The sequence below is a fragment of the Choloepus didactylus genome, chromosome 1 (genome assembly GCF_015220235.1).
Source record: "Choloepus didactylus isolate mChoDid1 chromosome 1, mChoDid1.pri, whole genome shotgun sequence".
Taxonomy (NCBI): Eukaryota; Metazoa; Chordata; class Mammalia; order Pilosa; family Megalonychidae; genus Choloepus; species Choloepus didactylus.
The window spans coordinates 1,770,855-1,792,358 of NC_051307.1; the positions used below are offsets into that span (position 1 = coordinate 1,770,855).

A 21,504-nucleotide genomic window follows, 5' to 3' on the forward strand; every position below is an offset into this window, starting at 1 on the left:
CCCCACCCTCCCCCAGGGCTCAGGGGTCCTCCAGCGGCCCCCGGCCCTCCGGGGCTTCCCTGCCTCCTGGTTGCTCTTCCTTCCCTGATCCGTGCGCCCCTGCTGCTCCTCAGACCTCCAGGACGCCCCTGAGTAGAAAGAGGGGAACCCCCCAAACCTGGCGTCAGCCCCCAAAGCCCCAGCTGGCTTTCGGGGCCCATGTGTGGCAGACACAGGTGGAGCAGAGCAGGTCACCCGAGCTGGCCCCAGGTGCGGGGACACGGGCAGGGCCGGCTCTGGTCGGGGCAAAGGCAGGACGCCGGGGGACACGGATCCCAAAGCTGCTCCGATAGCTCACCTCCCGGGACCTGCTGTCCCCGCACCCAGTGGGGCAGACGGACATTGGCGGGGTGGGGTCTGGAGAGGCCGAGGCTGCTGCTGAGCCTGCGGCGACAGGTGGCCCGCAGGTGTGATTTCTGGTGTGACGGAGCGACAGCTTTGTCAGATGATGGGTGGCTTGTCCCAGACTCTGTGTCCGTGAAGCCTGCACGTCGGGAATCCCCCACGGAAAACCTCCTGCGTCCTGGGGGCCAGGCGAAGAAAGGGCGAAGGAGGAAGGAGCAGCAAGTCGCGGCTCCGAGCGTGGCCCCGTGGAGGCGGCTGTGAGCTCAGGAGAGGGGCCGCGGGGGACAGGTGGGGACGGCGTCCGGCCGAGGAGGCTCGGGAAGAATCAGAGAGGGGAGTGGGGACTGCGGGTGGAGACCACGATTATGACGGGGTCCTCAGAGCGTGGGAGTGGAGAATCCCCCGAGAGGGGCACAGGGGAGGCACGGTGGGCGTCCCTGGAGGGCAGAGGGGATGGCTTCCTGTGCACAGGAGCGTGGGCGGCGGGACACACAGGCCAGGAGGGTGCAGCATCCGGGGGCAGGGTCTGCGGAGGCCCCTTGTCACCCGTTTCTTTCATGACAAGGGGAGCCCAGAGCATGTGTGCATGTGTGCATGTGTGTGTATGTGCATGCGTGTGTGTGCATGCGTGTATGTGCATGTGCATGTGTGTGTGCATGGATACACACATGTGCAGTGTGTGCATGTGTGTGCATGCGTGTATGTGTGTGTGCCTGTGCGCACACACGTGTGTGTTGGGAGGGAGGATTGAAGAGACCAGGAGAAACGGGGACCTCATCTGAGATGGCCCGAGGAGACTTGGACTGGGGTTGGGGCCCCTCCAGACCCCCAACCCATGACCTGCCCCTGTCCCCGTAGCAGCCCCGAGCAGGGGACAGCAGCCACTCCCAGGGTTCCTTGCATCAGGTGCCTGCCACAGACATGTGGGGAGACCCTCCCAGTGCAGACCCTGAGGAGAAGGCTCTCCCACCCTCCCTGCTCCCCACCACCCACTCCGCACTTTTCCCTGCCTGAAGCGTGAATGCAATGCCCGGAGGTTCTGCTTCCGTCTTGTGCCATGAGGGTGGGGGCTGCATGCTGAGGTGGGCCGGGCAGGAGACCCCCGGGAGGCAGGGCCGAGCCACCGCCCCAGGCTGCACGGCGACTTCGCCCGTCCTGGTAGCCGAGCGGCTCTGACACACGGCCAGGCTGTGCCGTCCCGGCTGCTGAAGGGAGACACCGCTGTGGTCCAGCAGCCGCCCTTCCCGTCCCACCCCACCGCCCTGAAGGATGGCGCCCCGCCCGGGATGGCTGAGGGCCCCTGATGGCTGCCTGGCCTGGAGGGACGGGGCCTTGGCTGTCCCGGAGGGGCTGAAGCTCTGCGTCCTGCTGAAGCGGGGGGCGGACGTGGGGGCTGTCCCCACCCACAGCGCAGAGGCCGAGGCCGAGGGTGGCCTGCCGGCTCCTGACCAGCCTCCTGCGTTTGTTCCAAGATCCCCACCCCACCCACCCCCGTTTACACTCCTCGCCCTTGGGAGGGGGGAGGTCGGAGCTCGTGTGGGTTCGCCCCGGACCCCATAAGCGGCAGAGCCCAGACTTGAACCCAGGCCCTGCCTCCAAGTCAAGGCTGTTCTGCTCCTCAGGCTCTGAAAATCAAACCCCGAAAACGAGAACCCGAGCTTGGGGCGAGGGGACGCGGCCCCCACTGCCGGCCGGGCTGCAGGACAGCAGAGGGAGCAGGATCCTGGGGTCCGGGGGTCCGGGCGTCCGTTCCCCGGCCATGGGGAAGCAGCGATGCCACCGCCTCCCCCGCCGCCACCGTAAGGCCCACCCGCTTGGCACGGGTCCCACGTGGCGACTGACCCCACACGCAGGTCGGAAGGCACCGTCCAAGGCTGACCCCAAAGTCCACCTTCTCCGAGGCCCTAAGTCCGAGCCGGGGGGACGGGTGTCCCAGGCTAATGCTCGTGGCGCCTTGTGGCCCTGGGGGTCACCACTCACGGAGAAGCCCCCGGTGGGCGCTTGGGTCCCTGGGCATGGGGTCGCGGCTCCCCCGCTGATGGCACCGCTGTTTGCCTCGTGGACTCGGCAGCCCTGGTCCCCTGGGGGCCCCCCGGAGCTCTGCGCAGGGACAGGGTCGGCGGCCGCCTTTGCCCGGTGGGATGGTCCCTCGCGTTGGATGAGAGGCCGGGGGTCGTGTGAGGTGAGGGACATGGCTCCCCACTGGCCCCTCTTTAAAAACTCAAATAACACCAAGCGTCACATTCCAGAAGCTAAAAATAGACGTGCGACCCAACATTTCCTGAACGCCAGCGCCCGGCCAAGAACCCGGCGGCTGCAGACCCCACAGCTCAGAGCCCCTGCCCCGCACCGGGGAGGGCGGGAAGGGGCTGTGGCCCCCGTGGCTTTGTGCCCACTCGGCCTGCCCCCTTCGCGGGGTGTCCTGTGGGTACTGGCTGAGCGGCTCGTCCAGGAGGGGCCTCCAAGGGGACCTTGATCCTGGGCCCCTGATCCTGGGTCCCTGACCTCCAGCCCTGGCCTGAGACTCATCATCCCAGCCGTCACCACCAGCCTCAGACGCCATCGTCCCTGTGCCAGCGGTCGCTGTGGTGCTATGGTGTGACATTCCCACAAAGCACCCTGAGGAAAGGAAGAAAAGCTGGGACCTTCCTGTTCAAGGTGGCAGCTGGAGAGCGTGCCCTCGGCTTCCCTCCGCAGACCCCAGCCCTGCCAGCTCACTTGGAGGCCACCCAGGGAAACGGGGGGCGTCTGCCAAAGCTGGGGCAGGGTGTCCCCACAATGGGGGTGAGGGGAGTGGCTCCGAGGACTCTGCTCGCCACCCAGCCCTGAGCAGTAGGGGCCACCCCCCACAGAGGGGGCCGTCCGCCCTGGGAGAGGGGCAGGCTGACCACCCGATCCCCTCCTGGACAGCTGCTGCCCTCCGCTGACTGGGGGCCCCGGCCCCCCAGAGATAGCCCCAGGCCCAATGTGGCCAAACAAAAGCCATTTCCACCCCCTTCCCCGGGCCTGGAGGATACGACTCCCCAGCGCCTGGAACTGGACGTGGGACTGGACGTGGGCCACCCCCTCCGGGAAGGAAGGCGAAACGTGGAAACCCACGGCACGAGGGGAGGGTGGGATGTGGGGGCACAGTCCTCCCCTCTGACCCGGCCATTGCCGCGGTCAGGAAGTGGCACGACTGCCCCTCACCAGCTCCCAGCGGACACTGCGTCCAGGAGGCAAGTGTCATCGGTCACGAGCGGGGACCGATCTGAGAAGAGAAGGACTCTGGAGAGAAAAGAGGTGACTGCCAAATTCCCGAACAGCGGAAGCAGCCAAGGGCACCCGGCAGCCACAGGAAAACAAACTGAGGAACCTGGAGGTGAGGTCAGGACCTCCCAGGACACAGACGAAACTGTGGAGCTGGATGTGACCAGGGGCTGAGGGTCTGGGGGTCAGAAGCAGCAGCCGGCGCACCCCGGGACAGCTGGAGGGAGAAAAGGATGGACAGACGAGAAGCCACTCCATGAAGTTATTGGATCCCAAGGCCAGAGGGAGGTGACAGGCAAGGGCCGGGGTGTCACTGAACCAGGTTTGCTTGGGGCTCTGGGAAGGGCTTCCCGGGGCTGAAGGCCGCGTTGGCGCAGACGGAGGTGACACTGACGTAACGTCACTCACCATGGAGACCCCACAGCCTGGAGGGCCTGTGGGAGAAGCCCGAGTCAGCGCGGAGGTGGCCAGGGGCTCCGTCCACACTCGGGGGTGCAGCGGCCAGAGCAGAGCCCACGGGCGACGAGGCTGCCTCGCAGACAGGGCATGGGCAGCCGAGGGGGCAGGACATGTGGGTGCCCAGGGCCCATGGGTGACAAGGCTGCCTCGCAGACGGGGCACGGACGGCTGAGGGGGCAGGACGTGTGGGTGCCCAGGGCCCATGGGCGACCAGGCTGCCTTGCAGACGGGGCACGGGCGGCCGAGGGGGCAGGACGTGAGGGTGCCCAGGGCTTTCTGCAGCCACGGGGCGGCTCTCTGCCTAGTTTCTCTCCTGGCTCGGGACTCAAGGGAGGCCACAGCTGGGCACCCCAGGAACCCGTGAATCCTTCACACCCCGGAACCACCGCGCCCCTTCCTCCAGCTTCCTTGGGGGGGAGTTTCCACCTGATGAGGAGGGACGTGAAGGGGGCCGCTTGGGAGGAGAGGAGCAGGAGGGCAGGCCCTGGGAGCAGAGTCGAGCCCAAGGAGCCTCTGACCACGTCGTCTGTCCTTCTGACCACCTGCCCATCCCCTTCCGGGCCAGGCCTTTCCCAGGGGGCTGGAGGTAGAGCGAGCTGGGCCCAAGCCCTACCTGTGCCGGGACAGACCCGGCAGCCTCGCCTCGCTGTGGCCGAGCCTGACATGCTGCCGAGCACGGGACAGCCGCCGTCTGGGCTCACAGGTGGGGCAGGCAGGTGGGAGCCACAAGGTGGGGCAGGCAGGTGTGGCAGGTGAGGCCCATGGGTGGGGCAGTTCGGGTGGGGCACAGAGGGACCCGACACGGAGGGGCAGTACTTCCTGCTCCCCTGTGCTCGGCGGGTGGGAGAGGGCGACACTAATTGTTCCCAGGCTCGTAGGCGCAGGGGTTGTCGTTTCCTGAATTGTCTGCTCTTGTCCAGTGGCCCCGATGTACTGATGTTTTCTTTCTTGTTGGCCCAGTGTCCTCCCACTGCAGCGGGCACCAGTTCCGGCAGAGAAACGCCTGGAAACCAGCGAGGCCCTTCCTCGCGGCCGGGCCAGGCTGCGGGTCAGAGACGCTGGGGGCTCGGGGCTCCACGCAGGGCGCACGGGTGACGCTCGCCTTGCGGAGGAGGGCACGCTCGGGGCTGCTTTCCGCAGCTGTAAATACACATTGTCGGAAAGTAAGATGCCCCCACCCTGACCATGGCCACCCGCGCGCCCCCAGCCCCACTGCGCCCTGCCTTCCAAGCCAGAGCGAAGATCAGACACAAAATGATTAACGAAGATTCGACATGTGCTTCTCTGCCAAGAACGCACGTGTTGGACAGGGGTAATTGCACCCCCACAAATTGAGTGTGGGTCAGCGAGGCCCCCCCTCAGCCTCCATCTTACTGGGCTGGGGGCGCATCAGCAGGAGCCGGTGCTGGGGGCTGCCGGGATCCAGATAGCACAGGCCGTGGAAACCATGGGGCCGGGGTCAAAGGGTCCCGGCAGCTCAGAGGGGGTGTTGGGGCTCCAGAAACCAGCCCCAAGGTGACGGGCTTTAGGGAAAAGCCCTAAATCTTTTCTTTATATTCATTTTATTGAGATATATTCACACACCACGCAGTGATATAAAACAACTCATACATTCGATTGTTCACAGTACCATTACATAGTTGTACATTCATCACCTAAATCAATCCCTGACACCTTCATTACCACACACACAAAAATAACAAGAATAATAATTAAAGTGAAAAAGAGCAATTAAAGTAAACAACACTGGGTGCTTTTTTTTTTTTTTGCCCCCAGTTTTCTACTCATCCATCCATACACTGGACGAAGGGGACTGTGGTCCTTATGGCTTTCCCAATCCCATTGTCACCCCTCATAAGCTACATTTTTATACAACTGTCTTCGAGATTCATGGGTTCTGGGTTGTAGTTTGATAGTTTCAGGTATCCACCACCAGCTACCCCAATTCTTTAGAACCTAAAAAGGGTTGTCTAAAGTGTGCGTAAGAGTGCCCACCAGAGTGACCTCTCGGCTCCTTTTGGAATCTCTCTGCCACTGAAGCTTATTTCATTTCCTTTCACATCCCCCTTTTGGTCAAGAAGATGTTCTCTGTCTCACGATGCCGGGTCTACATTCCTCCCCGGGAGTCATATTCCACGTTGCCGGGGAGATTCACTCCCCTGGGTGTCTGATCCCACGTAGAGGGGAGGGCAGTGATTTCACCTTTCAAGTTGGCTTAGGCAGAGAGAGAGGCCACATCTGAGCAACAAAGAGGCATTCGGGAGGAGGCTCTTAGGCACAATTATGGGGAGGCCTAGCCTCTCCTTTGCAGCATCAGTCTTCCCAAGGAGTGCCTGGCTTTTATAACCACAGAAGCAGCCCCATTTCCTTGGCCCACCATGCCGGCCCCTGCATTGGGGGTGCCACCCCGCTCCCTCCTCGCCCAGCAAGTGGGGTGCAGGCTGCCCGCTCCCCCTGGGGCTCCTCCCGCCCTCCACGCCCGTCCTTCCACTTCAGCGAGCTCCAGGGTCCGGGCTCAGGAAGCTGGGATCAGCCGCCAGTGGGGCTGTCTGCTAACAGCACGGACGCCCTGCCGGGAAAGAACCTGCAGTTCACTTGGCAAAAGCTCTGGAAATTTGGAAACCATCGTAGGAAGTGGGAAATCAGATGTGGGGGAGAGATCGTGCGCGATATCTGCAGTACTTTGGGGAGCACCTTCTATAACCGCAAAGCCACTTTTCTACTCTCTGGACGTGAAACTGATCAGCCTCCTTTGATTGATTGACCAAGTTTAGTGTTCTAAACTGAAAAGTCTGTTCTGTTTGTGCTGTGATTACTACGTTACCCATTAAAATAGCGCTTAGCTCGTTAAAGATGTTTTAATCGGCGCGACAAGCTGCCAGCCCATGGAAATGCACCATCTATTGGCTTTTGTCAGTTTATGGAGAAGAAAAAGACCAACAAGATGGGAGTGGGGTCAGACCGGGGGTCCTGGGGAAGGAGCCAGTCATCTGACCGCCTCGGCTGCCGGGGAGGCCTCAGACCCCATGTGGCCTCTGTGGGCCCCATTTCTTCCCCTTTGAGCTGGAGTGTGAGGAGGGGGCAGTGGGCACCCACCCCCGACCCACGGCGAGGAGGGTCTTACTGAACACCGGGTGGGGGCAGCAGGGGTCTCAGCCCAACAAAAAGGGGTCCTGGAACTGCTGACTGCAGGGTCAGCCCAAGGACACCCCTACTTTCAGCCCAGGTGCAAGGGAAGGTCAGAACGAGCCGAGCAGGTGCCACAGAGCCCGCGGCCCCAGGACCCCAAGAAGGGGCTGGAGAGGCCCGTGCGGCGCAGCCTGGCAGGTTGGCAGGCACCCCCTGTAGGCACACACCTCCGGACCCACGTGGGCTCAGCAGGCGAGGAGGGGCACCCACAGGCTGCTTGAGGGGCCGCCCCTCCCGGCCGACCTTGGGGGAGCTGCGTCCTTGACCTGCCCTCAGCCGGAGGGCGACGTGGGGCTGGTGAGCGTGGATTTGATTTTCAGCACTAAATACCCAGTGTTGGGCAACCAGGGCACCCCCTAAACTGGGCCTGTTGGGGGGTCAGAAGACCAGGTCCCAGGCCCCAGCAGGCTCTGATAGAGTGTGGGGGGACAGGGATCCCATAGGGGCTCCCCGAAAGGAGGCAGCACCCCAAGGGCTCCAGGCTTCTCCGAGTTCATGCACTGGGTGTGGGGAGGGGGCCCTGAGCTGCAGCCCTCAGTGGACCCCCTGACTTCCCCCAGCCCGGGACCCCCCCTTCCCTGCACTGCCTCCCCAGCTCCTCAGAGCCACCAGCTTACCAGGCCCCAAAAGATGCCCCCTGTGTCCTGAGCTGAGGACCCTGGCATGTGACCTTATTTGGAAGGTCTTTGCAGATGTGACCAAGTTGTGGCCCCCAGGATGTGACCTACGGGTGGCCCGGACGGCCCTAAATCCAAGGACAAGGATCCTTAGACGGACAGAAGAGGAGACGCCGACGGGGAGGACGGAGGTGGAGACAGGATGAGGCGGCCACGGGCCAGGGGCACCTGCGGCCCCGAAGCTGGAAGGGGTAGAAAGGACCCTCCCCGAGGCTTCGGACGGTGCCCGCCGACACGTCCAGAACTGTAGGGACTGCCCCTGGTTTTGAGCCCCCCACCCTGTGGTCGTCTGTTACGGCAGCTGCAGGAAGGAAGCCCATCCTCCAGCCCAGAGCTCAGCACGGAAGGCCGCAGTGTGGACGGGGTGGACGGGGTGGATTGGGGTTGGGTGTGTGGGGGGTGGACGGGGCGGGGTTGGGTGTGGGGGGTCTGGGCCCAGCTTTGGTCTGGGTCCACCGATGGGGCAGGGGTCTGGGCCATGGGGCCTCATCAGTGGTGGGCTTGTCTGTGGCCCCTCAGGTTTGGTCTGGACTGTGGGGCCTTGGCAGGGGGCCCTGGGCTGGGGCCCCCATGCTTGGGGCTTCATGGCCAGGTTTCTCCTGAGTCTTCAAGCTCAAAATGTCCTTCCTGAGATTTAAGACAAAATGCAACCAGGTCTGCAGATCTGCTACAAGCCTTGTTGCCAATATGTGGGTCTGCAGAGAAGCAGCTGCTAAAACCTCCTTCTCTTTCAGCAACATGGAGACAAACAAGGGCATCGGTGTCTTGCATCGCGGGCCTGAGTTTCAGGCAGCCACCAGCTCTGTCCTACGATGCTCCAGCCTCCATGGAGGACACGCTGCTGCCCGGCCTCCCTCCCCCATCTCCCCGTGGGGCAGGGCCTTGGTGGGCAGTGGGTGGTGGCATAGCCCAGCTCCTGGCGGGGAAGGAGGACTCGGGTCTTGGCTTGGATCGCCAGCCTGCCCCTGCCAGGGCACCCCCTCATTCTGAGTGTTTGCTCCTGGGCAGAGAGTGCCAGAAGTGCTTGCTTCCATTTGCTCTGGACACGTGGCCATCCAGAATCAAGACGACAGCTAAGTCTGGGAAAACGATTATCTTCTGGTCAATGGGATGGAGTGCAAGTAGCCAATATACCTGTCTGCATAATAACTAAAAAGGAGGAGGCATACTTCCTTCTCTCCAGTCGGCTGGAATACAGACATGATGGCTGGCACATTGGCAGCCACTTTGCACTAGAGTGTATGGGATGACTGCAACAGGACAAAAAGAGGGTGGAGCCTTGAATCTCAGCCCTGGAATTCATACATTTACATAAGAAAATGAATATGCTACCTTGTTTAAGTCACTTTTATTTCTTTTTCCTGCCTTTCCTACCAACCTTTCCTAGAATCTGCATGAAGTTGACTAAAATGGTGAGAGGACACCTGCCTTATTCCTGATTGTAAATGGAATTTTTTCAAGATTTAACCATTAATATCTGACATAGGATTTAAAAAAAATCCTTTTTAAATACTCTGAAATATTTTTTTAGATTGGAATTATTTCTTCTTAAATGTTGGTAAAACTTGCCAGTTAAATAATCTGGGCCTGGTTTTCTTTGAAAGATTTTTAACTATTGGTCCAATTTAATTAATGGTTATAGGACTATTCAGGTTATTTATTTCTTCTTGGTTTGCTTTTACTAAGTAATAGTTCTCTATGGTTTTGACTACTTCATCCAAATTTTTAAAATATATTAGCAAAAAATTATTTATAAAATCCACTCTATAATCACTGATGCTTCCATGATTATGTCCTCTGTTCCTAAGATTATTTGTGCCTTCCCTTTTATCTTGATCAGGCTTGCCGAGTTTTGTCAATTTCATCATTTTCGAGGAATCAACTTTTGGCCTCCCAGATCCCCATTGCATGGCTGTCTTCTGTGTCACTGGCTTTTGCCCTTCATTTTCTTTAATTTGAGGTGTAGCTCATAAATCTCCAGGCTTTCTTCTACTCTGAGGACTTCAGGCTGTAATTTCCCTCCAAGCATAGTTTTACCTGCATCCCACAGATATCGACAGGTAGCATTTGCATTATTATTAAGTTCTAAATATTTGCTAAGTTCCATTATGATTTCATTTATTATATTTTTCATTTTTAGAAATTCTATTTGCTTTTCTCAATTTGGCTTGATCACTTTTGCGGTCGCAGTTGACTCGTCTGGGGGGGGGAGGTGGCGGCCGGTTGCCAAATCCTAGGCTCTCAGGATTGCTTGGAGGGTACCGGCAGCGGGGGCTCTTTCCGGGAGGCGAGGGCGAGGCGGGGGACTGGGCCCGGTCCCCGGCGGAGGCGTGCAAAGTATGGAGGGCGGCGAGAAAGGAACAGGCGGGACACGGTTCTTTTAGGGTGAAGAAGCCAAGAGAGTTTATTAGGGGAGAGTACAAGCTTATATCGGGCGTTTAGAGGGCGGGGTAGCTGTAGAGGTTAAAGGCTTGGATTGGTTCTGAGAGGGCGCGGAGGTTGATTGAAAAGGGGCGAGAGTTGCTCCGGTAACGGTGTCTGGCAACAATGTATGCGCACTGGTGGTAATGGGAGTTGCACTGGCAACGGGGAGTGTCCGGGCAAGATAAGGGGGTGGGGAAAAGGCGGTTCCCTCCGGCAAGCCTCCCCTAACAGTGTTATTTTGGGTGAGGAAATGGGGCCTGCCTCCGGCCTCACTTTCCCAGGCCCGGGGGGCTGCGGAGGGCGCTGTCGCCCGTGCCCACCACCCTCCCCAGGGGCTGATCAGGTCCCCCAGCCCAGGCCCGCCAAGTTGAAGCACGTAATCAGTGTCCCGCAACTTTTTTATTCTCAAGTGCTCCTTACTCATGTTTTAAATCCCCTTTTTATTTATACAAGCATATCTAAATTTATTTTATATTCTACACTGAAAATGCCAGTGTGGAGTCTTTTTGAACCACACACTGTTGCTTCCTCTGGCTCCTGGACGGTGCCTTGCGTCCTGGGGCGTTTGTGATGTTTCCACTGTGATTTCCTGGTCTTGGGCTTTTATCTGTGGGGTTCCTAAGGCCGAGAGTGGCTCTTCCACAGAGGTTTGTGTTTGCTGCAGTCGCTGCCCCCTGAGAACAACTTTAAATCCTTGGTTTGGGGCTTTTGGGAGCTCCCAGGTGGAGTGAATTTGGGAGGCCAGCCTCGAGAGGGTCAGCTGGCGATTACAAATGCCAGGGAGCGTTTCCCTCCTAGCTCTGCCAAGGCTGGAGATGGCAGCTGTGGGGGGCTGGCCCAGCCTCTTGTGGAGGGGGCCGTTCTCTGGGCTCTGCCTTCAGGCACGTGGGGCTCTCCTACCAGACCCCCTCCTCCAGCTGGCCCTGAGCCACGTCCCCTTTGCCTGGGCCCCAAGAGGCTGTGAAAGTGTCAGCTCAATCTGCAGATGCCACCAGCGTGCTCGCAGGCCCGGCAGGCCCCAGGGGCCAGGTTCCCGCAGGTGGATGCCGGTTACCCACCTGCCGGCCCCGCCCACCGGCACAGGTGCTGCTCGGATCTGCCTCGGCACCTCCGATGCACAGTGAGAGCTGTGGGGAGGGCACCAGAGCACGAGCCTCCTGCCGCAGTCAGGGTTCTGGTGCTCGGAGGCCTGGGGTGAGGGTGGGGGGCAGGACGCTGCGTGGCCGCCGGCATCAGCACTGGGGAGGGCGGAGGGGGGGCTGTGCAAGACGGTGCCGCACCCAAGCCCGAGCAGAGATGCTCTCTACTGCTGCTGAAGGAAAATAAAGGGTGCACCCCCAGAGCAGGCAGGGTGCATGGTCAGTTTGGGTTCATGAAATGTACACACCGAGGCTGTTTCTTTGTTTGCTGTTTTCCTCGTTCTGACCTCATGGCACACAAGTGCCCAGTCCTGGGTCCCTCAATCGCCTCCGTCCTGTTGCAGGGTCCCACCTGGTGGGGGAGAGATGCACACCTGGCCTCAGGCCCTCTGCTCCCTGCAGCCTGGGCTCCCTCTCTCCAGAGTAACTAAGTGACCTCGTGCAGTCAGCACCAGATAGAGGCTGGACAGAGGCCGGACAGAGGGCAGCTGGACTGGGCGGGCGGAACAGACCGTTGTGCATCCGGCTCACAAGCCTGCCTCCCACCTCCCCCATGACCCCCCGTGACAGGGTCCTGCTTCATGGTGGCCTTTGGAAAAGTGCAGTGAGAGGGCACAGAGGCACGTGGCCGGGTGACGGGCACCTGGCACACGAGGCGAAAGACGATTTCTGCAGACGCAGTGCTTACTCTTTATTGTGCTCATTGGCTGACGTTAGTGTCTTCCCCCTTGCCACACTCCCTTTTCAGAGGAGGGCTCTGACCTCACAGAGGCTGCAAGGGCCTGGGGTCTCGTCCCAGATGCTGCCCGGGTCCGGCAGGCCTGGGGTCTGTCCGGCTGCTTTCTCAGTGTGACTCGTGTCCAGGGGGTCACGGGGTCAGGACAGCGAGTCGGGGGGTCACAGACTGTCCAGCTGTCTTCTCAGCTGGATACTTTGAAGCGTTTCTCACCTGTGTTCTGAGTGTCTCCGAGGGAGTGCTGAGGACCCGAGAGGGGCCGGCTTGTGTTGGAAGCGGAAGGTGGGGAATCTGCAGCCCTCCACATCGTCTCCGCGGTGTCTACACCCTTGAGCCCTTGCTGGCCCCTCCCCAGTGCAACCTCACTGTGCCCTCACTGTGGGCCCTTGGCCCTGTTCCATACAGAGCAGAGTGACCCCTATGTGGAAACTGGGGTGCCTGTGTGTTGGTGCCAATATACCGGGTGGCAGCCTGAAAGACTGAGCCAGGAAACCTGTCTGTGGTTTGCCTCCCCAGAACTTGCCCTTCGGGCAGAAGCAGCTTGCAGACAACTAAAGCAGTGTTAGAAACAATTAAGTCAAAGCAGCCTGGGGCAAAGGCTTCCCTGCTTTAAGTCATACAATACTGTTCTGGTTTGCTAATGCTGCCCTTTTGCAAAACACCAGAAATGGATTGGCTTTTATAAAAAGGGTTTATTTGGTTACAAAGTTCCAGTCTTAAGGCCATAAACTGTCCAAGGTAATACATCGACAATCGAGTACCTTCACTGGAGGATGGCCATTGGTGTCCAGAAAAACCTCTGTTAGCTAAGAAGGCACGTGGCTGGCATCTGCTTGCTCCCAGGATGCGTTTCAAAATGGCATTCTCCAGCTGTTGCTCATGGGGTGTTTTGTCCTCTCTTAGCTGCAGCTCCTCTTCAAAATGTCACTCTTAGCTGCTCTGAGGTCCTTGTCTGTGAGCTCCTTCATACGACTCCAGTGATTCAATTAACACCCACCCTGAATGGGCGGGGCAATACCTCCATGGAAATTATCCAGTCAAATGTTTCACTCACAGTTGATTGAGTCACATTTCCATGGGAACACTCAATCAAAGGATTCCAATCTAATCACCAATACATCTGCCCCCACAAGATTGCAAAGATAATGGCATTTTGGGGGACATAATACATCCAAATTGGCACAAATAGAGCAACCTGGAGAGGAGAAAGTCTATTTTCTAGGGAGTAGAAGGGGAAAATTCCTGTAAATGGGGGGCTTCCTAAATCCACCAGCAAGCACAGCACAGGACAAGACTCAGGCTCAGAAAAGGCAAGGAGAGCCCTGCACCTTCCATTCATCTCAGGCTAATCTTCTTGACAGGAGAACTAAACTCTGAAGGAGAGCACCAACCAGCACAGAGACATTTTGCAAAGACTGTGAAAGGTGTTTTTTGCTTTGTTTGCTTATTTTTTAGGTCCTGGCACTCAAGGAAATCTCTGTCATATTACTAGCTGCAAACTTAAGGAACAGATAGCTCAGAGACTAAATCCCAGACTTAACACTTTAAAATATTACAATGTACACTATGCAATAAAAGATTACAAGACAAAGAAATGGGAAATGGTGGCTCATCCAAAGGAACAAGATAAAAATCCAGAAACCATCAAAGAAGAAGACCAGACTTCGGACATACAAAAAAAGTACATTTTAAAAAAATGATCCTTAATATGCTCAAGGAGATAAAAGAAAACACAGAGAAAGAACTAAAGGATATTATGAAAACAATAAACAATATGAGAGTCTGAATATGGAGATAAAAATTTTAAAAAGGAACCAAGCAGAAATACTGGGATTCAAGACTTCAATAAATGAAATTATTGGAGCTGACAGGACAGAGAATCAGTGAACTTGAAGACAAGACAATTGACATGATTCAGGCTGAGAAGTAGAAAGATAAAAAGAACAACAACAAAAAAAGTGAACAAAGCCTAAGAAACATGTGGGACACCATTGAGCATACCAATATACAACCATGGGAATCCCAGAAGGAGAAGAGACAAAGGAAAGAAGTTAAAGCAGAAAACGTCCCAAATTTAACAAATGCCGTGAAGATGCACATTCAAGCATCCCAATGAACCCCAAACATGATAAACATGAAGAGAACTATGCCTAGACACATAGTAGTCAAGCAGTTGAAAGCTAAGGATGAGGAGAACGTTCTGAAGGCTGCAAGAAATAAGCAATATGTTCTGTATGTGGGAGCCCCAATAAGATTAACTGTTGATATCTCATCAGAAATCATGGAGGCAAGATGACAGTAAGAGGAAATGTTTAAAATGCTGAGAGAAAACAATTGCCAACAAAGAATTTTATATCCAGTGAGACTGCCTTTCAAAAATGAAGAAAGATAAAGACATTCCCAGATTTAAAAAAATTGAGTGAGTTCATTACCACTAGACCTGCCCTACAAGCAACGCTAAAGGATGTTCTTCAGACGGAAAGGAAAAGACATTAGACAGCAGTTCAAAGCAGTGTAAAGAAATAAAGATCTCCAGTAAGGAAACCATATAGGTAATAATAAATGTCAGTACTTTTTTATTGTATGTTTGGGGGTATATGACTCCACTTTTTACTTATTACAACTTCTAAACTGCAAATGCATATAAAGTAATGATAGATCTATGGTATTGGACATACAATGTTTAAATATATAATTGTAACAAGTACAAAGAAAAGGTGGGGGGACAGAGGGCTATAGCAACAGTGTATGTGTATGCTTTTGAAGTTAAGTTATTGTCAAGTAAAATGTGATTGCTATAGATTTAGGATGTTAAATTTAAGCCCCATGATAACCACAAAGAATGTAGATGAAAAAATATATGCAGAAAGAAATGAGAAGGGACTCAAAGAGATACAATACAAAAAATCAAATAAATATGAAAGTAGGCATTAATAGAATTGAGGCACAAAGATGGTATAAGACTTACAAAGACAAAATGGCAAAATGGCAGAAGAAAATCCTGCATTATCAGTAGTTCCTTTAAATGTAAATGGAGTAAATTCTCCAGTCAAAGGCAGAGATTGGCAGAATGGATAAAAAACAAGCATGACCCAACTAAATGCTCTTCACAAGTGACTCACTGTCCTAGTTTGCTAATGCTGCCGGGATACAAAACACCAGAGATGGGTTGGCTTTTATAAAGGGGGGTTTATTTGGTTAGACAGTTATAGTCTTAAGGCCATAAAGTGTCCAAGGTAACACATCGGCAGTCAGGTACCTTCACTGGAGGATGGCCAATGGCGTCCAGAAAACCTCTGTTAACTGGGAAGGCACATGGCTGGTGTCTGCTCCAAAGTTCTGGTTTCAAAATGGCTTTTTCCCAGGACATTCCTCTCTACACTGCAGTTCCTCAAAAATGCCACTCTTAGTTGCACTTGGGGTATTTGTCCTCTCTTAGCTTCTCCAGAACAAGAGTCTGCTTTCAACGGCCATCTTCAAACTGTCTCTCATCTGTAGCTCCTGTGCTTTCTTCAAAGTGTCCCTCTTGGCTGTAGCTCCTTTCAAAAGTTCACTCTCAGCTGCACTGAGTTCCCTCTGTCCATCAGCTCATTTATATAGCGCCAGTGACTCAACTTAGACTCACCCAGAATGGGCTGGCCAACACCTCCATGGAAATTATCCAATCAGAGTCATCACCCACAGCTGGGTGGGGCACATTCCAAAGAAACACTCAAAGAATTACAATCTAATCAACACTGATAATGTCTCCCACACAAGATTATATCAAAGATAATGGCGTTTGGGGGACACAATATATTCAAACTGGCACACTCACCTTGAATTCAAAGTACAAGAAGGTTGAAAGTGAAAGGATGGGAGAAACATACCATGGAAATAGTAGTTGAAAGAGAACTAGGATAGTTATACTAATATCAGACAAAATAGACTTTAAGTCAAAAACTGATACAAAGGACAAAGGGGTCAATTCAATAAGAAAATATAATAATTATAAATATACATGCACCTAATGGCAGGCATATTTAGAAGGCTTCACCCAACAGCAGCAGGATACACATCCTTCTCTAGTGCACAAGGGTCCTTCTCCAGGACAGGCCATATGTTAGCTCCCAGAACAAGTCTCAATAAATTAAAAAATATTGAAATCATACAATGTATCTTCTCCAAACATAATGGAATGAAGCTAGAAATCAATAACAGAGAGAGAACTAAAAAATTCACAAATATGTGGAAGTTAAACAGCACCCTCTTAAACAACCAATGGATCCAAGAAGAAATCCCAAGAGAAATTAGGAAACATCTTAAGGTGAAGGAGAATGAAAACACAGCATACAAACACTAATCGGATGCAGCCAAGTCAGTGCTGAGAGGGAAATTTATAGCTCTAAATGCTTCATTAAAAAATAAAAAGATCTCAAATCAGAGACCTAACCTCCTAACTGGAGTCTACAGAGGAAGAGCAAATTAAGCCCAAAATGATAAGAAGGAAAGAAATAATAAAGATTAGAGTGGAGATAAATGGAATGGAGAAGAAAAAACAATAGAGTCAACTAAACCAAAAAGTTGGTTCTTCGAAAAGATCAATAAAATCAACAAACCTTAAGCTAGACTGACAAAGAAAAAGAGAGAGAGAGGACACAAATAATTAAGTTACAAATAAAAGAGGGACATTGCTATTGATACAGAAATTAAAAGGGCTATAAGAGGATACTATGTACAACTGTATGCCAACAAATTAGACAACCTAGATGAAATGGACAAAGCTCCTAGAAACACACATATTCCTGTACTGACTGAAGGAAAAAATAGAAGATCTTAGCTGACCAACAACAAGTAAAAGACTGGAAAAAGACTGTGATGGCTTCACAGGTGGACTCTACCACTCATTCCAAGAAGAATGAATGTCAGTCCTGCACAAACTTAAAAAATTGAAGAGGAGGGAACATTCCTAATCTTTCTATGAGGCCAACATCACCCTCATCCCAAAGCCTGATAAAGATGCCACAAGAAAAGACAATTACAGACAGTATCCCTTAGGAATATGGATGCAAAAATCCTCAACAAAATACTAGCAAACCAAATCCAACAGCACATTAAAAGAATTATACACCATGATCAACTGGGAGTTATCCCAAATATGCAAGGGTGATTCAACACAAGAAAACCAATTAATGTAATACGACACATTAACAAAATGAAGGGGAAAGTACCACGTGACCACCTTTTCCTTTTTAGTGTGTTTACAGCACTTTATGATTTTACAGTGTCTTCACACACAATATCTTATTTGACCCTCACAGCACTTTGAGGTGAGTGTTAAGACGTTCATCTTACAGAAAGAATGGAATAGTGAGACACAGATTCAGATATGTAAGTTACACTTAAGAATTATACTAGAACCTTAATGGTGTAACCCTTAACCCTGGGGCTATGGGTTAAAAAGGGAAGGATTGGAGAATTGTGGAATTTTGATTTATTAATCAATAGGAAGATACAGAATAACATGTTTTTCCTATTCTTTTTTTTTTTTTTTTTTGGTCTATCTTTGCTTTCCTTTACAGCTTTCCTATTTTCATCCTTTTCTTCACCTGCACAAAATAACTCCAGTTCTACTGAAACATTCTTCTCCAGAATCTATACTGGTTACATAAAGCACCAAATACAAAGAGCTTTGTAGAGTACAAAATTATCAGCATATTTTTTCATAATAAAAATGATTTTGCTTAGAATGACTGGGTAATTTAAGGAAAAAAGTTTGGCTTGGTTCAAATTACTGGATAAACTTTCCAAATTCCACTTTTACCTCATTTAAACACCTGGAAAAAAATGTTATAATTTGGAAAATTAGAAGACAGGGAGGTAAACTAAACAAATCAAAATCAATTAGCTTTTTTTGACATTCTAACGAATTAAAAAATCTTGATCTCCTCTGAATCCTAATAGAGCGCTGTTCTCCCCAGTCGAGCTCTGCTCATGCAAGTAATTGCCTGTCCACTCGACTGTTTCTCACGGAAACTCTCCACAAGGCCTGAGAGGATGTGCATCATTTAAGTTCTATGTCCAGCTCCAAGAAGTCCACAAGGGGCTTATGCTGACTGAGAGATGACTCTTCTGTGTCATCCTTACCCCTGGTCGAGAACAACGTTTTGAAATGTACAGAATCCACGTGTAATCAGTACCCCTGAGACTGCCCCCGGACCCAGTAGATTCGGGTTCCTGGCCGGCGTCCGGGGATGGGCTGGAGCAGCCACCGGTCAGCACGGGGCAGGTGCCCAGGGCAGGGCTGCCGGGCGACGGTGGGGGTCGCGCATGGGGTCGGGAGAGACCTGAGCCTGGGAGGAGGGTCCCCAGTGGCACCACAGCCCAGGAGCAGCAGCCACGCGGACGCCAGGAGAGAGCCGGGAACCAGGGCAGGTGGTTGGAGGCCACAGAGGGATCCTGGAGGTCAGTTGGGGACAACTGTCCAGGGGTGACGGGCTGCTGACCGAGACGGCAGCAGAGGGTGTCCCGCCCAACCCAGCTGGTCTTAAAAGGGCCCTGCCCCTGTGGGATCGGGGAGCTGTACGGGTCTTACTGTGCTCCCACTCCCCTCTTCTCCCTCTGGCCGTCTCGCCCAGGATTTTCCGGCCTCCCCATGCTCACTGTGAGTCCTGGAATCCTCGCTCCCAGGAGAGCCGACTGCTGCCCGATCGCCTTTAAGACCCGCGGACCTACTGGATCCGGAATCCTCGTGGACCACCTTCTCCAGTGGCGCCTCAACCTCTTTTCGCACCTGGGGGACAAGGAGGGCCTTGAATTAAAGTGATATTTCTTCAAGTTCCCCGTCTTTAAGTCTGAGATCATGAGGGATATTCAACAGTTTCACTTCTTTTATTTCCTGTTCCGAATGCATCTGTCCGCCTTTCATAGGCATAATCTTTGCTGCACGTTAGCAAAGCTTTCTGGTCTCCTCTTGTTGCTTAAATGTGTTCTCTTGGACTTTGCTATTCAGTGTTTCTATACTGAGCTGCAAATCAAGCAAGGTGGGATTCAGTCTTGTTAAGGACGTAGAGATTTCATCTGCTGAGTTTCCCTGGGCTCGGATGCAGGGAAATAAGATACTTAGCTAGAGGAAACCATCATTAAATCCTTGATGAGTTGTCACACTGAAATTCTGGAAATGCTCTGAATCTATGAGGTTGGTTTCCATATTGGAAATATACCGGATCCTCTCCTCCACGGGACTCAGGCTTTCTGTAACAACTTCTCTAAATCTTGCTTCATCTCTGCTGCTGTTTCCTTTTCCCGTGAGTCTTTCCGTTGTACCATCTTCATTAATGGAGCCAACTGTGCAATTCCCCATTTCCCACTTGAGGAGCTGAGCTGCCCTCCTTCTGATGGCAGGAACAAGAACTGCAAACACCGGGAGACAAAGGGCAATCGGTCGCACTGTGAAGGACTTTGTCTTCTGACGGGCAGGACACTTTTAAGATTTGGAAGAAGCAAATCTGTCATTGGGTGGGCATCAAATTTTCCAGATCCAGAACAGCTATCAGCCTCCTCCGGGTGTTCATGAAATCCACCCCACAGCTCCATGCTTCTGAGCGTCTGATGGAGTCCTGCAGCTTTCTGCAGGCCCAGGATGTCTTCTAAGAAAGCACCCAAAGTTTTGAGGCTAGAAGTCCAAAATCAAAGTGTCAGCAAAGCAATGCTTTCTCCCAAGGTCTGTGATGTTCTGGGACTGGCTGCCAATGAGCCTTGGCTTTTCTGTCATATGGCAATACACATGGTGGCTTCTCCTAGCTTCTCTCCCACATGATCATATAAGTGAGGCAGAAAAGGAATATGACAGAATCTAGCATCCCTTCTTGAGGAAAACACTCAGAAAACTAAGAATAAGAGGAAACTTCCTCAACATGATAAAGAGCATCTATGAAAAACCCACAGCTAACATCCTACTTAATGAGGAAAGGCTGATAGTTTCCCCTCTAAGATCAGAACAAGACAGGGATGCCCACTGTCACCACTGTTAGTCAGCATTGTACTGGAAGTTCTAACCAGAGCAATTAGGCAAGAAAAAGAAATAAAATGCATCCAAATTGGAAAGGAAGAAGTAAAAATTTCCCTATTTGCAGACAGCATGACCCCATGTGTAGAACAGCCTGAAAAATTCACAACAAATTTATATACTAAATTAATTCAGCAATGTAGCAGGGTACAAGATCAAAGAAAAAATCATTAGTGTTCCTATACACGAGTGATGAACAATCTGAAGAGGATATCAGAAAATAATTCCATTTACAGTAGCAACTAAAAGAACCAAATATCTAGGAATAAATTTAACCGAGGATGTAAAAGACTTGTACACAAAATGCTACAACAGATCACTAAATGAAATCAAAGAAGATGTAAATAAATGAAAGAGCATTCCAGGTTCATGGATTGGAAGACTAAATATTAAGTTGTCTATTCTACCCAAAGTGATTTACAAGAGTTCAATGCAATCCTAATCAAATTCCCAATAGCCTTCTTTGCAGAAATGGAAAAGCAAATCATCAAATTTATATGGCAGGGTAAGGAGCTTTCGGTAGCCAAAACCAATGAAATTGAAACACTCACATTTCCTGATTTTAAAACTTACTACAAAGCTACTGTAATCAAAACAGCATGGTACTGGCACAAAGAAAGATATAGAGACCAATGAAATTATTTAAGAATTCAGAAATAAATTCTCACAACTATAGCCAAATGATATTTTATAAGGCTGGCAAGTCAATGGCCAATCGATTTTTGACAAGGCTCCAAGTCCACTCATAGGGAGAGAATAGTCTCTTTAGCAAACGGAGCAGAGAAAACTGAATTTCCACATGCAGAAGAGTGGATGTGGACCCCTACCTCACACCATGTATTAGTCAGGGATCTCTAGGGAAACAGAAAAAACAGGACATATACATACATATGTAAATATTATGAATTTTATTACAGCAATTGGTTCACAAGATTGGTGAGTCTGAATTCTGTAGGACAGCCACAAGTTGGGAACTCCAAAGAAGAGTCAATGAATTACCCAAGAGACTGCCGGCTGGCTGAAGTAGCGATGGAAAATCTTCCTTCTGACTGCTCAGATCATCAGTTCTCCCTTAAGGCCTTCATCTAATAGGATGAGACGTCTCTCTTTGCTGACGGCATCCTCCTTTGTTGATTGTAGACGTCGTCAGCCATGGATGCAATCAACTTGCTGATGATTTAAATCCACAACATATCCTTA

General features: G+C 52.3%; 1 pseudogene; it reads right to left on the reverse strand.

Annotated features, from left to right (window-relative positions):
• Positions 1-7,637: 7,637 nt before the first annotated feature.
• On the reverse strand, positions 7,638-19,832 carry LOC119504581 (annotated as a pseudogene).
• Positions 19,833-21,504: the final 1,672 nt, after the last annotated feature.